Source organism: Phyllostomus discolor, chromosome 6 (genome assembly GCF_004126475.2).
Source record: "Phyllostomus discolor isolate MPI-MPIP mPhyDis1 chromosome 6, mPhyDis1.pri.v3, whole genome shotgun sequence".
NCBI lineage: Eukaryota > Metazoa > Chordata > Mammalia > Chiroptera > Phyllostomidae > Phyllostomus > Phyllostomus discolor.
The window spans coordinates 86,518,261-86,538,008 of NC_040908.2; the positions used below are offsets into that span (position 1 = coordinate 86,518,261).

General features: G+C 38.2%; 1 pseudogene; it reads left to right on the forward strand.

Moving 5' to 3' along the window:
• The window catches only part of LOC114498791, a 52,679-nt pseudogene that overhangs the window by 23,747 nt on the left and 9,184 nt on the right, over positions 1-19,748 (forward strand).

Consider the following 19,748-nt stretch of genomic DNA (forward strand, 5'->3'; position numbering starts at 1 on the left):
AAAAAAGACATAGAAACCATTAGAAAGAACCAGTCAGAAATAAGGAATGCAATAGCTAAAATAAATAATACACTGGAAGGAACAAACAGTTGGTTAGATGAAGCAGAGGACCACATCAGTGATTTGGAAGACAAAGTAGAAAAAAACACCCAGGCAGAGCAAGAAAAAGAAAAAGAATTAAAAAATGAGAGGCACTTAGGAAACATCTTGGACAACACAAAGCAAACAACATCCGAATCATGAAAATACCAGAAGAGGAAGAGAGTGAGCAAGAGATTGAGAACCTATTTGCAGAAATAATGACTGAAAACTTCCCTAATCTGGTGAAGGAAACAGACACACAAGTCCAGGAAGCTCAGAGAATCTCAAACAAGTTGGACTGAAAGAGGTCTACACCGAGACACATCATGATTAAAATGACAAGGCTTAAAGACAAGGAGAGAATCCTAAAAGCAAAAAGAGAAAAGCAGGTAGTTACCAATGAGACAGTGCCAATTATACCATCATCTGACTACTCATCAGAAACATTTCACCCTGGCAGGTGTAGCTCAGTGGATTGAGCTAGGGCTGCGAACCAGGCATCACAGGTTCGATTCCCAGTCAGGGCACATGCCTGGGTTGCAGGCCATGGCCCCCAGCAACCGCACATTGATGTTTCTCTCTCTCTCTCTCTCCCCTCCCTTCCCTCTCTAAAAATAAATAAATAAAATCTTAAAAAAAGTTATTTTTTTTTAAAAGAAACATTTCAGGCCAGAAGAGAGTTGTGTGAAATATTCAAGATGATGAAAAGCAAGGACCTACAACCAAGGCTACTTTACCCAGCAATACTGTCATTTAAAATCAGAGGAGAAATAAGAAGGTTCACAGACAAGAAAAAACTAAAGGAGTTTGGTAATATCAAACCAGCACTGCAACAAATGTTAAAGGGCTTGCTTTAAGAAGAAGAAGAAAAAGAGAAAGGGGAGGGGAAGGAAAGTAGTCAAACAAAAAAATGGCAGTACATATACATCTATCAACAATCACCTTAAATGTAAGTGGCTTAAATGCTTCAACCAAAAGACATAGGGTAGCTGAATGGATTAAACAAACAAGAGCCCATATATATGCTGCCTCCAAAAGACCTCTCAGATCAAAAGAGATACAGAGACTAAAAGTAAAGGGATGAAAAAAGATATTTCATGTAAATGGAAAAGAAAAAAACTGGGGTAGCAGTACTGATGCCCAACAAAACAGACTTTAAAACCAAGGCTATATCAAGAGGCAAAGAAGGACACTGCCTAGAGATAAAGGGAGCAATCCAACAAGAGGATATAACCCTAGTAAACATTTATGCACCCAAAATAGGAGCACTGAAATATGTAAAGCAAATCTTGATGGACAGAAATGGAGACATTGACAGAAATATGGTCATAGTTGGGGATTTTAACACACCATTGAGTTCAATTGGATGGATCTCCCAGGCAGAAATTAACAAGGAGATGACAGCCTTAAATGACACACTAGACCAGGGGTGTCAAACTCATTTTCACTGGGGGCCACATCAGCCTCGTGGTTGCCTTCAAAAAGCCGAATGTAATTTTAGGACTGTATAAATGTAATTACTCTGTAACAGTTAAGCAAGAGGTTGGCACTGACCCTGGATAGAAACAAGGTGGAGGGCCGGATTCGGCCCATGGGCCTTGTGTTTGCCACCTGTGCACTAGACAAAGTGGACTTTGATATCTTCAGACCATTTCACCACAATGCAGCAGAATATACATACTTTTCAAGTGCACATGAAATATTTTCTAGGATAGACCACATGTTAAGACACAAAATGAGTCTCGATAAATTTAAGAAGATTGAAATCATACCAAGAATCTTCTCTGAACACAATGCTATGAAGCTAGAAAGCAATTACAAGAACACTGAAAAACACACAAAGATATGGAAGCTAAATAATATGTTATTAAACAATGAATGGGTCAACAATGAGATCAAGGAAGAAATCAAAAGATACCTTGAAATAAATGAAAATGAGGACACAGCAATCCACAATCTATGGGACACTGGGACAGCAATTTTTCTAAGAGGAAAATTCATAGCATTACAGGCCTATCTAAAAAACAAAACAAAACAAAACATAAACAAGAAAAACCTCAAATAAACCATTTAACTACACAGTTAAAGGAACTTGAAAAAGCACAACAAACAAAGCCCAAACTGAGTAGAAGGAAGGAAATAATCAGAGCAGGAATAAACTAAGAGTCTAAAAAATACAAAAAATCAATGAACCTAAGAGCTTGTTCTTTGAAGAGATAAAGAAGATTGACAAACCTTTAACCAAACTCATCAAGAAAAAAAGAGAAAGGACTCAAGTAAATAAAATCAGAAATGAAAGAGGAGAAATAACAACTGACACAAAAAAAATACAAAGGACAGTAAGAAAATATTATGAACACTTATATGCCGACAAACTGGACAACCTGGATGAAATGGATAAATTCCTAGAAACATACAATCTTCCAAAACTAAATCAGGAAGAATCAGAGAATCTGAATAGACAGATTATACCTAGAGAAATTGAAGCAGTAATAATAATTAAAAAAAAAAAAAACAACTCCCTACAAACAAAAGTCCTGGACTGGATGGCTTCACAGGGGAATTTTATTAAACATTCCAAGGAGAACTAACACCTCTGCTTCTCAAACTATTTCATAAAATTCAAGATGAAGGAAGCCTCCCAAATGCATTTTATATGGCCAGCATTATCCTAATTCCAAAACCAGATAAAGACACTACAAAGAAAGAAAATTATAGGCCACTATCTCTGATGAACATAGGTGCAAAAATCCTCAACAAAGTATTAGCAAACCAAATACAGAAATGCATCAAAAGATTTTACACTATGATCAAGTGGGATTTATTCTGGGAACACAAGGTTGGTACAACATTTGCAAATCAATAAATGTGATTTACCACATAAATAAAGGAAAGACAAAAACCACATGATCATATCAATAGATGTAGAAAAAACATTTGATAAAATCCAGCACACATTTATGATAAAAACGCTCAGTAAAGTAGAAATAGAGGGAGCATACCTCAACATAATAAAGCATATATATTACAAACTCACTGCTAGCATCATTCTCAATGGACAAAATCTGCAAACGTTCCTCCTGAGATGAGGAAGACAGGGATGTCCACTTTCACCTCACTTAACATAATATTGGCAGTCCTAGCCACAGCAATCAGACAAGAAGAAGAAATAAAAGGCATCCAAATTGGAAAGGAAGTAGTAAAACTGTCTTTTTTTTTCAGATGACATGATTCTGTACATAGAGAACCCCAAAGATTCTACCAAGAAACTACTGGACCTGATAAATGAATTCAGCAAAGTAGCAGGATACAAAATTAATATCCAGAAATCAGTTGCATTTTTATATGCTAATAACAAACTAATGGAAAGGGAAATCAGAAAAACAATCTTACTCACAATTGCCTCAGGAAGATAAAATGCCTAGGAATAAACCTAACCAATAATGTAAAAGACCTGTACTTGGAAAAACACCGAAGAAAGAAACTGAAGACACAAATATGTGGAAGCACATACCATGTTCATGGATAGGAAGAATTAACATCATTAAAATGTCCATACTACCCAAAGCAATCTATTAATTCAATGCAATTCCTATTTAGATTCCAATGACATATTTCACAGAACTAGAACAAATATTTCAAAAATTTATATGGAACCACAAAAGGCCTCACATAGCAATAGCAATCCTGAGAAAGAAGAACAAGTTAGAGGAATCATGCTATGTAAAACCAAACTGTACTATGAGGCTGTAGTAATGAAAACAGCATGGTACTGGCATAAAAACAGACACATAGGAAACACATTAGATGGAACAGAATAGAGAGTCCAGAAATAAACTCACATCTTTATAGTGAATTAATATTTGGAAGCAGGCACATACAATGGGCTAAAAATAGTTTATTAAGTAAATGGTGTTGGGAAAATTGGACAGATGTGTGCAGAATAATGAAACTAGACCACCTTCTTACACCACACAGAAGAATAAATTCAAAATAAATCAAAGACTTAAATATGAGACCTGAAACCATAACAATCCTAGAAGAAAACATCAGCAGCAAAATCTTGGACATTGCTTGTAGCAATTTTTTATTGGCTTTATCTCCCCAGACAAAGAAAACAAAAGAAAAAATAAACAAACAGTACTACATGAAACTAAAAAGTTTTGCACAGCAAAAAAACATCATCAACAAAATAAAAAGACAACCCATGGAGTGGGAGAACATATTCACTGATACATCTGATAAGGGGTTAATATCCAAAATTTACAAAATACTTATGAAACCCAACATCAAAAAAACAAACAACTTAGTAAAAAAAATGGGCAAAGGACCTGAATAGACACTTCTCTAAAGAGGACATTCAGATGGCCAATGGACATATGAAAAGATGCAAATTAAAACCACAATGAGATACCATCTCATACCAGTCAGAATGGCTATCATGAATAAATCAACAAATGCTGGTGAGGATATGGAGAAAGGGGGACCTTTTTGCACTTGGTGGGAATGTAGACTGGTGCAGCCTCTGTGGAAAGCAGTATGGAGATACCTTAAAAAATTAAAAATGGATCTGCCTTTTGACCCAGCAATCCCACTCCAGGGAATATATCCGAAGGAACCCAAACACTAATTTGAAGGAACATAAGCACCTCTATATTCACTTCAGTACCTAATTCAGGGCCTGGCATGGAACAGGCATTGGAACCCAAATGCAAGAGCCACCTGGAGGAAGGGATGGGCATTGAAGTAGGTCTTGAATGAATCATCACATGTGCGGCTTATTCGTGATGGTGGTTGAGAGCCCAGGTTATGTAGCCATGCAGTTGAGGTTCAAATGCCACATTCACAGTTCCTAGCAGTGTGACTTGGGCAAGAGATGGAATCAGTCTGTGCCTCAGTTTCTCCATCTATAAGATGGGGATAATAATAAGTACTGATGTCTGGGTTCTGGGAACAGTACCTTCAGGTGACTTTCTCCACATTAAGTATTAGTAAGGTTTCCATAATTTAGAAGAAATTTTTTTTAAAGCAGCCTTTGTTTCTGTTTGTTATTGGGTGATTTTTTGCTTAGTAGTTCATATTTAACCTAAGTCAATCTTTTTCCATAAGCTGATCCTTATTTAAAATGTATTATTCTTAATGTAATGGGAAAAAGGTTTTCCTATAAATGAAGTATTTCCACAGTTTCTTGCTGATGATGGTCACTGAGTTTGCATGATGCCTGCAGTCAATCGATAGGTAATGAGTCAGGTATTAATGAATGTCTGGATGCTGCAGATATTAACTCAATGTCTAGCATGGCCATAGGTTACTAGTTGTGATATTAAAAATAGCTAACACAGCCATGACTGGTGTGGCTCAGTTGGTTGGGTGTCGAAAGGTCACCAGTTCCATTCCCAGTCAGGGCACATGCCTGGGTTGCAGGTTTGGTCCCAAGTTGGGGTGAATACAAGAAGCAGCTAATAGATGTTTCTCTCACTCTTTTTATCCCTCTTTTCCCCTCTCTTTAAAAACAAATAAAATATTTAAAAAATAGCTAGTACTGTATATAAACTACAATTAAAAATAAATTGAAAAAAATAAAAAAATAACTACATTATTGAGCATATACTGTATGACTGACTTTCATGTTTTCTCTTAATTCTGACAACTCTATTACTTAGATACTATTATTTCCTCCAACTTATCAATAAAAAGTCTGTGGCTTAGATGGCATGTAAGACTCTGCCTGGCTCTGCCTGTGGTGGGGCAGAGACTGCGGAGCAGGGTGCATCTCATCATCTAAGGAATAGATCCACCTGCTTTTGGGGACTCAAGGATGTTGTAAGATCTTCAGGTTCTGCATACACAGATTGAAGGTCCCTTTCTCTTCTTGAGAGTTCCAGGACCCATAGCTTGCTTCTGCCCATTGGATTAAGGAGGATGGAAAATGCACATACTTGCCTGGAAGGAAGATACAATAGACCAGTCGCTAAGCATTTTTAAAGCATCAGCTGTATGCTCAGTCTGGCACAAGGTGCTGTGAGTATCCAGTGAGAAGGAATTTATAATGCAGTTAGATCTACTTAAAATGATGCAAGTGGCTAAGTTAGAGGGAGACAGCTGGACCAAGAAAAATGTACCCCATGTTCAAAACTCTATCCTACCTCTGTTCTAGGACCTGAGATTCTAGCATTTGTAAATTTCATCTGGGGATAGATTTCTGAGATTTTCTTATTGGAAAACTCATGTCCCTAAAAGAAAAATGCTTATGTTTGAAAAAAGTTTCATAGTCAAATAGTTTGGGAAACAAGAGTAAACAGCTTTCTGTATCTTGCAGGACTTCTTAGAAACTTGACTGTTCTAATATGCTTGCCACTCTCAGGAAATTGGGGTCATGTGGAAGGCATATGGAACACTCCCTCAAATGTATTTGGCCACAGAGACCTTGTTGGAAAAGTACCTCCTATGGCTTGTGGAAGATGGAATCCACTTTGAGAAACACTAGTTTAATTGCTGCAAAGAGCAGTCATTTAGAGGAGATGGATGAACCTAGTGACTCAAGCAGTTGAGTGCCTTTCCATCTAGGCCCTGGGGAGGTCAGGCCAGTGAGCACCTGGGTCAGGTTTGCTCTCATACATTGGGGAAGGTTCTACTGTATGTATTGATCTGGGATCATCACTGGTGAGAAAAACAAACTGGTTCTTGAATCTGGACAAGCAGAAAGGTTGTTTTATGTTTTTGCCAAAAATAGTTGTTTTTCTAAATTATAGGGGGAATGCCTACTTACTATAACAATTCAAAAAATGAAGAATATTATTTCTCTGCTATGCTTCTGTAGTTCTGATCCTATGAATTAAAAAATGAGGCATTATATTTAAAGTGACCAACTTCCTGTAAATCAAGGATGACTTTCATATCTCTGGGTGAAATACTGAAATTAGAACTGTTGCACCTCATCTATGGGTGGACCATAGTTTATTCAAACCTTTCCCTAATGGTAGACATCTGGCCTCTCACTTTCCAAAAGAGTTATTTTAAACAATGCTATAGTTGAAAACTTCATAAACACATTCCTTTCTGTACTAGTGCTTTTATTTTGAGAGTAGATTCCTAGAAATAAAATTGATTGATGTATACTTAAAATTTAAATAGATGTGCCACCTTACTTTCTCATAAGGTCATGGTGTTCATAATCCCAGGAGTCTATGAGTGCACATTTCCTGAGGAGCTTAAAAGATTTATAGACTTCTGGGCTCCAATCCAGCTTTACTAATTTAGCATCTCTGGGAGCAGAGCCCGAAGATTTATAATTTTGAAAGTTCCTGAAATGCTTCTAGCAATCTCCCTAATTTGGGAGGCACTAGTTCAAGGACAAATTGGTTGAAACAATAAATTAGTCAAAAATGAATATTTTTTCATCTAATGTTTTTGAAACCTTTTACAACCTGTTTGACCATATTTTTGCCATTTTTGGTTGCACTGTTCCATTAGGGTAGACTGAGCTGCAGTAATAAACAGTCCCCACTATTTCAGTTGGTTGACACTACAAGGGTATATTTTTTGCTCACTTAACAGTCCTGGGCATTCCTTCTGAGTGGGTATCTCCCCACCCTCCAGAGGGGTCTTTCAATCTTGTGTCCTCACCATCCTCCAGGTACTCATGGTCATCTACCTCCTGGCAGCAGAGGGGAAATGGAGAGTGTGAGGGGGCTACACCTGCTTCTTCAAAGCCCTGGTGGAAATGCCTTACATCACTTCTTCTGCATCCCATTGGTCAGAACCCAGTCACATGGCCACACCTAACTGCAGGATAAGCTGGGAAATGGAGTCTAGCTATGGACTCAGAGAAAAAAGGACGAAGATTTTTGATGAAGAGTTCACAGCCTCAACCACAAATTAGTTCTCTGATTTTGAAACAGCTTTGAGAAGGCTATCTATGTAATATGAACCAAAATTCCCAATGGAGACCAAAGAATTCCCAGTGGGGTTTTGCTCTTGCGGTTGGATTTATCTAAGACTAGCAGTAAGATGTGAAGTGTGCTTTTAATTTTGGAATGTGAAGTAAGTAGTGAGAGGAAACAGGATCCCAGTGCCCTTCAGAGTAGGCTTCCAGCAGTCATTGGCACTTTACACACACATGCACTGCACACAGGTAGGACCTGCTGGTTCCCCAGCTTGACTACCTATAACTACAAAGCCTTTACCTGAAAATAAATTTTTAAAAAAGGAAAGAGGAAATCTACTCCACAATAGGGCAAATAGTTGTTAAAGTCATCTCAATGTGCCCCAAATTTATTAGTAATGCAGATGAGCTACAGCTGTTCATTGTGGATTAATTTGCTTTGAAACAATTTTCTTAAAACTTAGCCAAGATTAGAAACTCTAAGATAATATTCCAAATAAATTCAGTATACAATGTTGACTGAAAATAGAAATATAAGTTCATTATACATTGACCTTTATTTTTATTTTTTTTAACAAAAATAGGTTCATACTAGACATGATCTGTATGTTTTTTTTTTTCACTTAACAATACACATATTTTTGTGTATGTTCTCACAGGTGCATCTCTTGCTGTTTTTACTGTGTGGTATCACCATGTAGGGGTGTATTATTCCCCAACTGGTGGGCAGTTGATGGGTTCTCAGGGTTTTGCTCTTCCATATGATATCCTAGTTGATATTGGGTACATATAGCTTTGTTCATTCATGCCAGGATTTTTAAGGGCTAAGTCTGAAAAGCTGCTGGGTAACAGAGTCCGATCCTGGTTTTCTGTTGACCAAATCATTTGCTCTCCTCTTTCCCCCAAACACAGGGTTACAAGGAGCAGGAGTTACAGCACTTTAACTACTATAGGGCTTCTAGCCCAAGATCCACAAGGCCATGTGACCCTTCCTACTGGGCCACTATAAGTTTGGGATGACAGAAACAGAAAGGAAGAAGGTTGGTTATCCCTGAGGGACAGTGGGGTCTTTGGCAAAAAGTGACCCAGATAGTGTGGGGCTGCAGGAGCTCTGGTTCCATGTTGGACCAAGGTTGGTTAGGGAGATATGGGGAAGCCAGAAAGCTCAAGGGAAGTCCTAGCCAATGGAAATAATGCAGAACACAAAGATGTCATTTTTTAAAATAACATTTTTGTTTTAAGATAATTGTAGATTCACATACAGTTGTAACAAATGATGCAGAGAGGCTTCCGCCCAAGATGCAGGCATAGGTAGATACATTGTGCCTCCTTGCACAACCAAAAGAAGGACAACAACAAGTTTAAAAACAAAAAAACAACCAGAATTGCCAGAAAAATCGAACTGTGTGGAAGTTCACCAAAGAGTTAAAGAAGAAACATTCATCCAGACTGGTAGGAGGGGTGGAGATGGGCAGCTGGGGTGGAGAGAACTCACAGCAAGGTGGCGGCTGGAGGACTTGGGTGGGCAAGACAGCAGCTTGCAGACCTGGCAGACCCACATTTGTGTGTGGATTAACCCGGAGCAACAACTGTGGAGTGACACAGACCACACAACCCAGGGTTCCAGCATGGGGAAGTAAAACCTCAAAACCTCTGACTAAAAAATCCTATGGGGGTTGAGGTGGTGGGAGAAACTCCCAGCCTCACAGGAGAGTTCATTGGAGAGACCCACAGGGTCCTAGAATGTACACAAATCCACCCACCTGGGAATCAGCACCAGAAGGGTCCAATTTGCTTGTGGGTAACTGAAGAAGTTATTGAAAGCTGGATGAGAGCTGAGCAAGTGGCATTGTTTCCTCTCAAACCTCTCCCCCACATACAGCATCACAACACAGCAAAGTGGGTTGCCCCACTCTGGCGAATCCCTAAGGGTCTGCCCCTTGCTACCTAAAAGGCATGCCAAGACAAAAAAAAATGGCCCAAATGAAAGAACAGATCAAAGCTCCAGAAAAAATACAACTGAGTGATGAAGAGACAGCCAACCTATCAGATGCAGAGTTTAAAACACTGGTAATCAGGATATTCACAGAAATGGCAGCATATGGTTACAAAATTGAGGAAAAAGTAAAGGCTATGCAAAGTGAAATAAAGAAAAACATACAGGGAACCAACAGTGAAGTGAAGGAAAGTGGGACTCAAATCAATGATTTGTAGCACAAGGGAAAAAGTAAACATTCAACCAGAACAGTAGGAAGAAACAAGAATCCAAAAAAAATGAGGAGATGCTTAGGAGTCTCTGGGACAACTTTAAATGTTCCAACATCCAAATTATAGGGGTGCCAGAAGAAGAACAACAGCAAGAAATTGAAAGCTTACTTGAAAAAATAATGAAGGAAAATTTCCCCAATTTGGTGAAGGAAATAGACTCCCAGGAAGTCCAAGAAGCCCAGAGAGTTCTGAAGAAGTTGTACCCAAGGAAGTACACACGAAGACACATCATAATCACATTACCCAAGATTAAAGATAAGGAGAGAATCTTACCAGCAGCAAGAGAAAAGGAAACAGTTACCTACAAAGGAGTTCCCATCAGACTATCAGCTGATTTCTCCAAAGAAACCTTGCAGGCGAGAAGGGGCTGGAAAGTATTCCAAGTCATGAAAGGCAAGAACCTATGACCTAGATTACTCTATCCAGCAAAGCTATTATTTAGAATGGAAGGGAAGATAAAGTGCTTCTCAGATAAGGTCAAGTTCAAGGAGTTCATCATCACCAAGCCCTTCTGATATGAAATGTTAAAGGGACTTATCTAAGAAATTGAAGAAGATAAAAAACTATGAACAGTAAAATGACAACAAACACAACTATCAATGACTGAACCTAAAAAACAAAAACAAACTAAGCAAACAACTAGAACAGGAACAAAATCATAGACATGGAGAACACATGGAAGGTTATCAGTGGGGAGGGGTAAGGGGGAGAATGGGGAAAAAGTACAGGGAATAGGAAGCATAAATGGTAGGTACAAAATAGGGGAGGTTAAGAATAGCATAGGAAATGGAGAAACCAAAGAACTTATATGTGACCCATGGACATGAACTAAGGTGGGGAAACTGGTGGGAAACTGGAGGGCAAGGCAGAGGGGAATAAATGGGAGAAAAAATGAGACAAATGTAATAGCACAATCAATAAAATACACTTTAAAAAATAATTCAGAGAGATGCCATGTATCCTTTATCCAGTTTCTTGCAATGATAACATCTTGCAGAACAATAGTACAACATCAGAACCAGGGTATTGCCATTGGTACAGTATTCCAATCTTGTTTTGACATCCAGATTTACTTGTACTCATTTGTATGTGTGTGTATTTAGTTCTCTACAATTTTATCACACATGTAGATTTGTGTGTCACCACCACAGTGAACATAATACTTCTTGTGCTAAAGGGTCCTCTTGCCTCCCACTCACCCCTGTCCGTCACTCCTAGAAACCACTAATATATTCTCTATTTCTATAATTTTGTCATTTCAAGAATGTTGTATCAGTGGAATCAGATAGTATTTAACATTTTGGAATTGACTTTTTTCACTCAGCATAATTCTCTGGTGATCCATCCAACTTGAGTGTATCAATAGTTCATTCTTTTTATAGCTGAGTAGTGTTCCACGGTATGGGTGCCCCACAGTGTCTTTCTTTCTCCACCCGTTGGTGGATTGGTGGGTTGTTTCCAGGTTTTTTAGCTCTTACAAATAAAGGTGCAATGAACATTTGTGTACATTTTTTAGCTCTTACAAATAAAGGTGCAATGAACATTTGAGGTGTCATGCGAGCATAAATTGTCATTTTCTAGGATAAACTCAAGGGTATATTTGCTAGGTCTTATGGTTAGTTTTATAAAAACTTATATAAGAAACTGCCAAACTTTTGCAGTGGGTGTACCATTTTGTACTCCCAGCAGCAATATATAAGTGATTCACACCTACATCTTCACCAGGGTTTCGTGTTGTCCTATTTTTTATGTTAGCCTCTCAGATAGGTGTGTAAATGGTATTCCATTGTGGTTTCAATTTGTATTTCCCAAATGGCTAGTGACATTAAACATCTTTGCATGTGCTTACTAGCAATTGGTGTATCTTCAGTAAGATGTCAGTTAATGTCTTCTATTTTCTAATTTTTTTAAACTGTTGAGTTTGAGAGTTCTTTATATACCATAGATATTAATTCTTTGTAGAATTTATGGTTTTGAGTATTTTCTCCCTGTTTGTACCTTGCCTTTTCATCTTCTTAATAGGGCCATTTTCAGAAAAAATTTAAAAAATTTTTTTTATCCTCACCTGAGGACATCTTTTCATTGCTTTTAGGTAGAGATGAAGGGAGAGAAACATCGATGTGACACAGAAGCATTGATTGGTTTCCTCCCATCCTCACCCAGACTGGGGATTGAACCTGCAACTTAGATATGTGCCCTGACCCAGAATTGAACCCACAAACTTTTGGTCACAGGGTACACTCCAAACAAATGAGTCACATTGGCCAGGGCTAAATTTAAAAAAATTTGGTGAGGTTCAGTTTATCAATTTGTTTCTCTATGGATTGTGTTTTTGGTGTCAAGCCTAAAAATTTTTTTGCCCTAGATTCTGAAGATTTTCTCCTACCTTTTTTCCTAAAATTTTTAAAAATACTTTTTATTGATTATGCTATTACAGTTTTCCCAATTTTCCCCCCTCCACCCTGCCCCCCAAACCCTCCAGCATTCCCCCCCCCTTAGTTTATGTCCATGGGGTGTACATATAAGTTCTTTGAGTACTCTGTTTCCTATACCATTTTCATCTTTCCCCATCTATTTTGTGTCCACTAATTATGCTTCTTCTTCCCTGTACCTTCCCCCCACCCCGCATTCCTCCCTTTCCCCTCCCCGCTGAACTCCCTCTGCGTAATGTCCATTTATTTGATTCTGTTCCTGTTCTGGTTGTTTGCTTAAATTTTTTTAAATTTTATTTTAATTGTTGTTCAAGTACAGTTTTCTGTCTTTTACTCCCATCCCAGCCCACCCACCCAGCCCTCCCCACCTCCCTCACATTTCCACACCCCCTAGTTTTTTCCATGTGTCCTTTATACTTGTTCCTGTTGCTTAGGTTTTGTTTTCATTGTTTTTCTTTTCTTTTAGGTTCATTTGTTGATAATTGTGAGTTTGTTGTCATTTTACTGTTCATAGTTTTGATCTTCCTTTTCTTAGATAAGTCCCTTTAACATTTCATAAAATAAGGGCGTGGTGATGATGAACTCCTTGAACTTGACCTTATCTGAGAAGCACTTTGTCTGCCCTTCCATTCTAAATGAAAGCTTTGCTGGATAGAGTAATCTGGGATGTAGGTCCTTGCCTTTCATGACTTGGAATACTTCTTTCCAGCTCCTTCTTGCCTGTAAGGTTTCTTTGGAGAAATCAGCTGTTAGCCTTATGGGAACTCCTTTGTAGGTAACTGTCTCCTTCTCTCTAGCTGCTTTTAGGATTTTCTCTATGTTCTTGATCTTGGGTAACTTAATGATGATATGCCTTTGTTTGTTCCTCTTTGGGTCCAACTTCTTTGGGACTCTCTGGGCTTCCTGGACCTCCTGGAAGTCTATTTCCTTCACCAGATTGGGGAAGTTTTCCTTCATTATTTTTTCAAGTAAGTTTTCAATTTCTTGCTGTTGTTCTTCTCTTTCTGGCACCCCTATAATTTGGATATTGGAATGTTTCAGGTTGTCCTAGAGAATCCTTAGCCTCTCTTCATTTTTTGGTATTCTTGTTTCTTCATTCTGATCCAGTTGGATGTTTATTTCTCCCTTTTGTTCTAAATTGTTGCTTTGAATCCTGGTTTCCTTCTTGTCACCATTGGTTTTCTGAATATTTTGTTTATTTGATTTTTGGTATCTTTCATTTGTTCTTTCATTTTTTCAACTAAGCTCAATCAGTTCTGTGAGCATTTTAATTACCAGGGCTTTAAATTCTCCATCAGATGGGCTGGCTTAGTTTTGAGGTTTTGCTCTGTTCTTTCATTTGGGTCATATTTCTTTGTCTTGGTGCAGCTGATAGGTTGTAAGGGGGCGGGGCCTTAGGTATTCAGGCAGGGCAACCCTCTTCACTACACTGCCCATAGGGGATGGGCCAGAGAGGGAACAGTGCAGCTTGCCTGCTCATCTCTAGTGCACTTTCCAATAGACTGTCCTGTCAGACTGGAAATATCTGTCACCACAGCAACCCCAGCCTTAGCCCAGAGTCAGCTCCGAGTCTCAGTTTTCCCCTTAAGTCAGTCCCTCCCTTGAAGCTCCGCCTAGCTCAGCAGTCAGGGTGCCCCTCAATTGCTTTGCTTCAGTTTTTCTGACTCAGCCTGTGTGGGTGGTCTGCCTTACCAGTCCAGTTGATTTTTTCTTTAATTCCTTGTTCGTTGGAGTTCGATGCAGTTTGATTTTTCTGGTGACTTTGGTTGTTTATTGATTTTAGATTGGTTGTTGTTCTCCTTTTGGTTGTGCAAGGAAGCAAAATGTTTCTATCTACACCTCCATCTTGGCCAGAACTCCCCTAAAATTTTATATATTATTTTTTCCATTTAAGTCTGTGATCCATTTTGAGTTCATTTTGTATACAATGTGTTATTTAGGTCAAAGTTCATCTTTTGCCTATGGATGTCCAGTTACTCCAGCAATGTTTGTCAAAAAGGCTATCCTTCCTCCATTAAATTGGTTTTGCATCTTTGTCAAAAATCAGTGGGGCATATGAATGTGGATCTATTTCTGGATTCTATATTCTCTTTCTCTTCCATGGATATATGCTACACAATAATTAGTAATCTTCATCCAATACCACACTGTGATTTTAAGTGTTTTAGTAGTCAAGTTTTTAAAAGTAAAAAGAAACAGATACAATTAATACTTTACACTTATTGTTTTGAGATAATTATGTTCACAAGTAGTTTCAAAAACAATTTAGAGGTCCTGTGTACCCATAACCTGGCTTTCCCCAGTGGAAATGTGGAACTATAGTGCCTCATGAAACCAGGGCTTTAACACCAATGCAATACCACTAACTACATTACAGACCTTGCTAGGATTTTCACCAGTCTTTGCATCTACTCGTGTGTGTGTGTGCACGTATATGTATCATTTCATCAAAGTGACATTAATTTTAATGATGTACTTTATTTAACCCAGTATATCCAATATGTTATCATTTCAGCACATATTGTTATAAAAGTTTTTAATGAGGTATTTTACAATCTTTATTCACAGTAAATTTTCAAAACCTGGTGGTATTTTATACATTGTATCCATGTATCCCCTGTGCTATTTACTAAATATTTGTCATTAAAAATTGACTCACTTAAGTGTGTGTGCGGCCGCACCCCAGCCCACAGCAGTAACCCTGGGGGAAAGACCTGGATCCTGCACCCAAGGCACTGAGGAGAGGCGCCAGGCTAGCTCTGGGAGGCTGACTGAGTGCAGGTCGGGAAGGAAGAAAAGCCATACCAATAGCCCCTCAGCCTGCTACAGCCAGCAAGACCAGAAAAACTGGTATGGCCACTTTGAAACCATGAGGCTTTCTTATTTTATTCTATTTTTATTTTTTATTTTAACTTTCATTATTTTTATCTTTCAATTCCTTTTTCCTCTCTTTCCTTCTTTCTTGTTTTACGCCTTCTTCCTTTCTTTCCAATTTTATCTCTTCTTCCTTCCTTCTGATTTTTAAAACACCTATAAGTGAGACAAAAAATAAAAAACCTGGAACTGTGAAAAGACCAGACTTGGACCCAAAGAAGAGGTATCACAACAGCTGAGACAGTGAGACAAATTTCACTGTGCTATTACAGAGAACCTGCAAGTTATTGCATATTTGTATTATTATTATTATTTTCATTATTCTTACATCTTATATTTTAACAGTATTTTGTTATTCCTCTTCTTTCTGTATAGTCTGCTTTGCTTGGCTGGTTATATAGTATCATTTGACAGGTTTCCCCTGATCTCTCTTTCATAGTGTATTGCTGATCTACTGTCCTTCACTTCACTTGTGTCCCATTAGCACACTACTCAAGGTCCTATACTCCCTATTCTTGTCACCTAGATCTCATAGATTCTGTCATATGATTGTTGCTCTAATATTATTGTAAATAATAGCTATTCCATACAATTGTAAATACTTCACAACACCCTTCCCAGATCTTAGCCTACTTCATGGTTTCCTGAACTCTATCACTGTAGTGGTTAACTCTATTCTCTCTCACACTACACCTATTTACTATCCTTTACTCTCACCTCATCTCATAATCTGACCTCCCACAATCTCACTGCTTTCTAGATTCAACTCACAATCCTTCCCTCCCCAACAAGAGTCTTATCTTCTTTCCATCCTTTCTAAAAATTAACTAGTTGGGTGGAAGATCACAGTTAACACTATACATAGCCAACGGATCTCCTATCTCTTTTCTACTGGCAGCTACTGTAGATATCATAGAAAACTCTCTTGCTGTCTTAAACCATTTTGCCTTCCCCCTCCAACTGATCACAAAAAAGAGTAGGTGGAAGCAGTGAACATCAGGATACCCATTGGAAGAAGAAACCCAACAACAAAGGAACCACCAACAAATAACAACAGAAGAAGGTGAAGGAGGGAGTGGGAGCTATACTAACTCAATCCAGGACCTATCTGGAAATACAGCTAAATAGTGGAGCAAATACCCAGTACAAACAACTGAACAAGAGCAAGAGAGAATTCTCAAAACCTTGTACACACAGAAGAACCAGCCTCAACACAACCTACCCTCACCAGCACAACAAAATACAAGAGGTGGTGGACAGAGTGACCCTCAATTAGCCAGCTGGTGAAAAGGAACCACCAAAGAAAGACCCAGCAACAACCAAAACCCAAATGCAAACAAAGAGCCAACTTAAATGACAGCCTAAGACCAGTGAGCTTGGAAGATCAAAGAGACTGCACCACTGAAACTCACAGGTGTTCTACCACAGAAGTTTACACCATAAACCCAGGGAACCAGAACAGATCAATTTAAGAAGCTGAGGCTAACAAGAGGAGTCTCACAGACAATGGGAAGACAAAGAAACAATCCCTAAATGAAAGGAAAGGAGGAAGCCTCAGAAAGAATGTTAAATGAAATAGAGGCAACTCAACTATCAGATATTGAGTTTAAAGCAATGGTCATCAGGAAACTTAATGAGCTCACACTGAGTTACCAGAAACTACAGGGAAGCTACAATGAACTCACTGAAAAATATATCAACACAAAAAAGGAACTAGACACTATCAACAAGGGCCAAGAGGAAATGAAGAATACAATTTCTGAACTGAAGAACACAGTAGAAGGAATCAAAAGCAGGGTCAATGAAGGAGGAGATTGGATCAGCAAGCCAGAGGACAAAGTAGAAAACACCCAGAAAGAGCAAGAAAGAATGAAGAGGGATTAAGAGAAATGCAAGACAATATGAAATGTAGTAAGGAATACCAGAAGGAGAATAAGAAGAGCAAGGGATAGAAAACCTATTTGAAAAGTAATGATGGAAAACTTCCCTAATTTAATGAGAGAGAAAGCCACACAAATCCAGAAAACACAGAGAGGCCCAATCAAGAGGAACCCAAAGAGGCCCACTTCAAGACACATCATAATTAAAATGGCAAAATTCTAAGACAAAGAGAATCTAAAAGCAGCAAGGGAGAAACAGGAAGTAACATACAAGGGAGCCCCAATAAGGCTAGCAGCTGACACTCAATGGAAACACTCCAAGCCAGAAGAGAATGGCAAGAAATATTCCAAGTAATGAGAACCAGAGGCCTGCAACTAAGGCTACTTTACCCAGGAAGGCTCTCAATAAAGACAGAATGTCAAATAAGGAGCTTCCCAGACAAAAGAAGTCTAAAAGGATACACCTCCATCAAACCAGCTATGCAAGAAATGCTAAAGGGACTGCTTTAAGGAAAGGAAGGAAAAGAGAGAGAGAGACAGGAATACAGGCACAAAACTGGCAAAGAATAAGTATCTATTAATAATAACCTTAAATGTAAATGGATTAAATGCTCCAATCAAAAGACAGAGAATAGCTGAATGAATAAAAAAGCATGACCCACACATATGCTGCCTACAAGAGACCCACTTCAGGACAAAAGACTTACACAGACTGAAAGTGAAGGGCTGGAAACAAATATTCCAAGCAAACAAACAGGAAAAAAAGCTGGGGTAGCAATACTCATATCATACAAAATAGACGTCCAATAAAGGGCCATAAAGAGAGACCCAGAAGGTCACTTTATAATACTCAAAGAAAGAATCCACCAAGAAGACACAAATATTGTAAATATATATGTACCCAACATAATAGCACCCAAATACATAAAGAAAATCTTAGAGGACTTCAAAAAAGATATTGATAGCAACACAATTATAGTAGGGGATTTTAACACCCCACTGTCAAAAATGGACAGTTCTTCCAAACAAAATATCAACAAAGATATTGTGGCATTGAACAATGCCCTAGATGAAATGAACTTAACTGATATATATAGGGCCCTTCATCCCAAAGAAGCAAAATACACATTTTTTTCAAGTGCACATGGAACATTTTCAAAGATAGACGACATGATAGGACACAAAACAAGCCTCAACAAATTCAAGAAAATTGAAGTCATATCAAGCATTTTATCTGACCACAAAGGACTGAAACTAGAAACCAACCCCAAGGAAAAAAACCCAAAACACTCAAAATCATGGAGATTAAATAGCATGCTGTTAAACAATGAATGGGTCAAAAATGAAATTAGGGAAGAAATCAAAAGGTTTCTGGAAACAAGTGAAAATGAACTCACAACAACCCAAAACTTATGGGACACAGTGAAGGCAGTCCTGAGATACAGGCCTACTGAAAAAAGATAGAAACATTTCAGACAAACAACCTAACCCTATGTCTACAAGAACTCAAGGAACAACAACAAACACAGCCCAGAGCAAGTAGAAGGAAGGAAATAACCAAGATCAGAGCAGAATTAAATGACATAGAGGCTAAAAGCACAATTCTAAGGATCAATGAATCCAAGAGCTGGTTCTTTGAAAACATTACCAAAATCGACAAGCCTTTAAGCAGACTCATCAAGAAAAAAAGAGAGAAAAACCAAATAAACACAATCATAAATGTAAGAGGAGAGATTACAACTGACACTACAGAAATACAAGGGATTGTAAGAAATTACTACGAAGAACTGTATGCCAAGAAATTTGAAAACCTAGGTGAAATAGACAAATTTCTAGAAAAATATAATCTTCCAAAACTCAATGAAGAAGAAGCAGAAAGCCTGAACAGACCAATAACAGCAGATGAAATTGAAGCAGTGATCAAAAAACTCCTGACACACAAAAGCCCGGGTCCGGAAGATTTCACAGGAGATTTCTACAAAGCATTTAAGAAAGAGCTAAATCCCCATCCTTCACAGACTATTAAAAAAATCCAAAATAATGGAAGACTCCCAAACTCTTTTTATGAGGCCATCATCATCCTAATCCCAAAACCAGATAAAGACACAACAAAGAAAGAAAACTTCAGGCCAATATTGCTGATGAACATAGATGCTAAAATCCTCAACAAAATATTGGCAAACCACATTCAACAAAACATTAAAAAGATCATACACCATCACCAAGTGGGATTCATCCCAGGGGTGCAAGGATGGTACAAGATTCACAAATCAGTAAATGTAATACATCACATAAACAAAAGCAAACACAAAAATCACATGATCATAT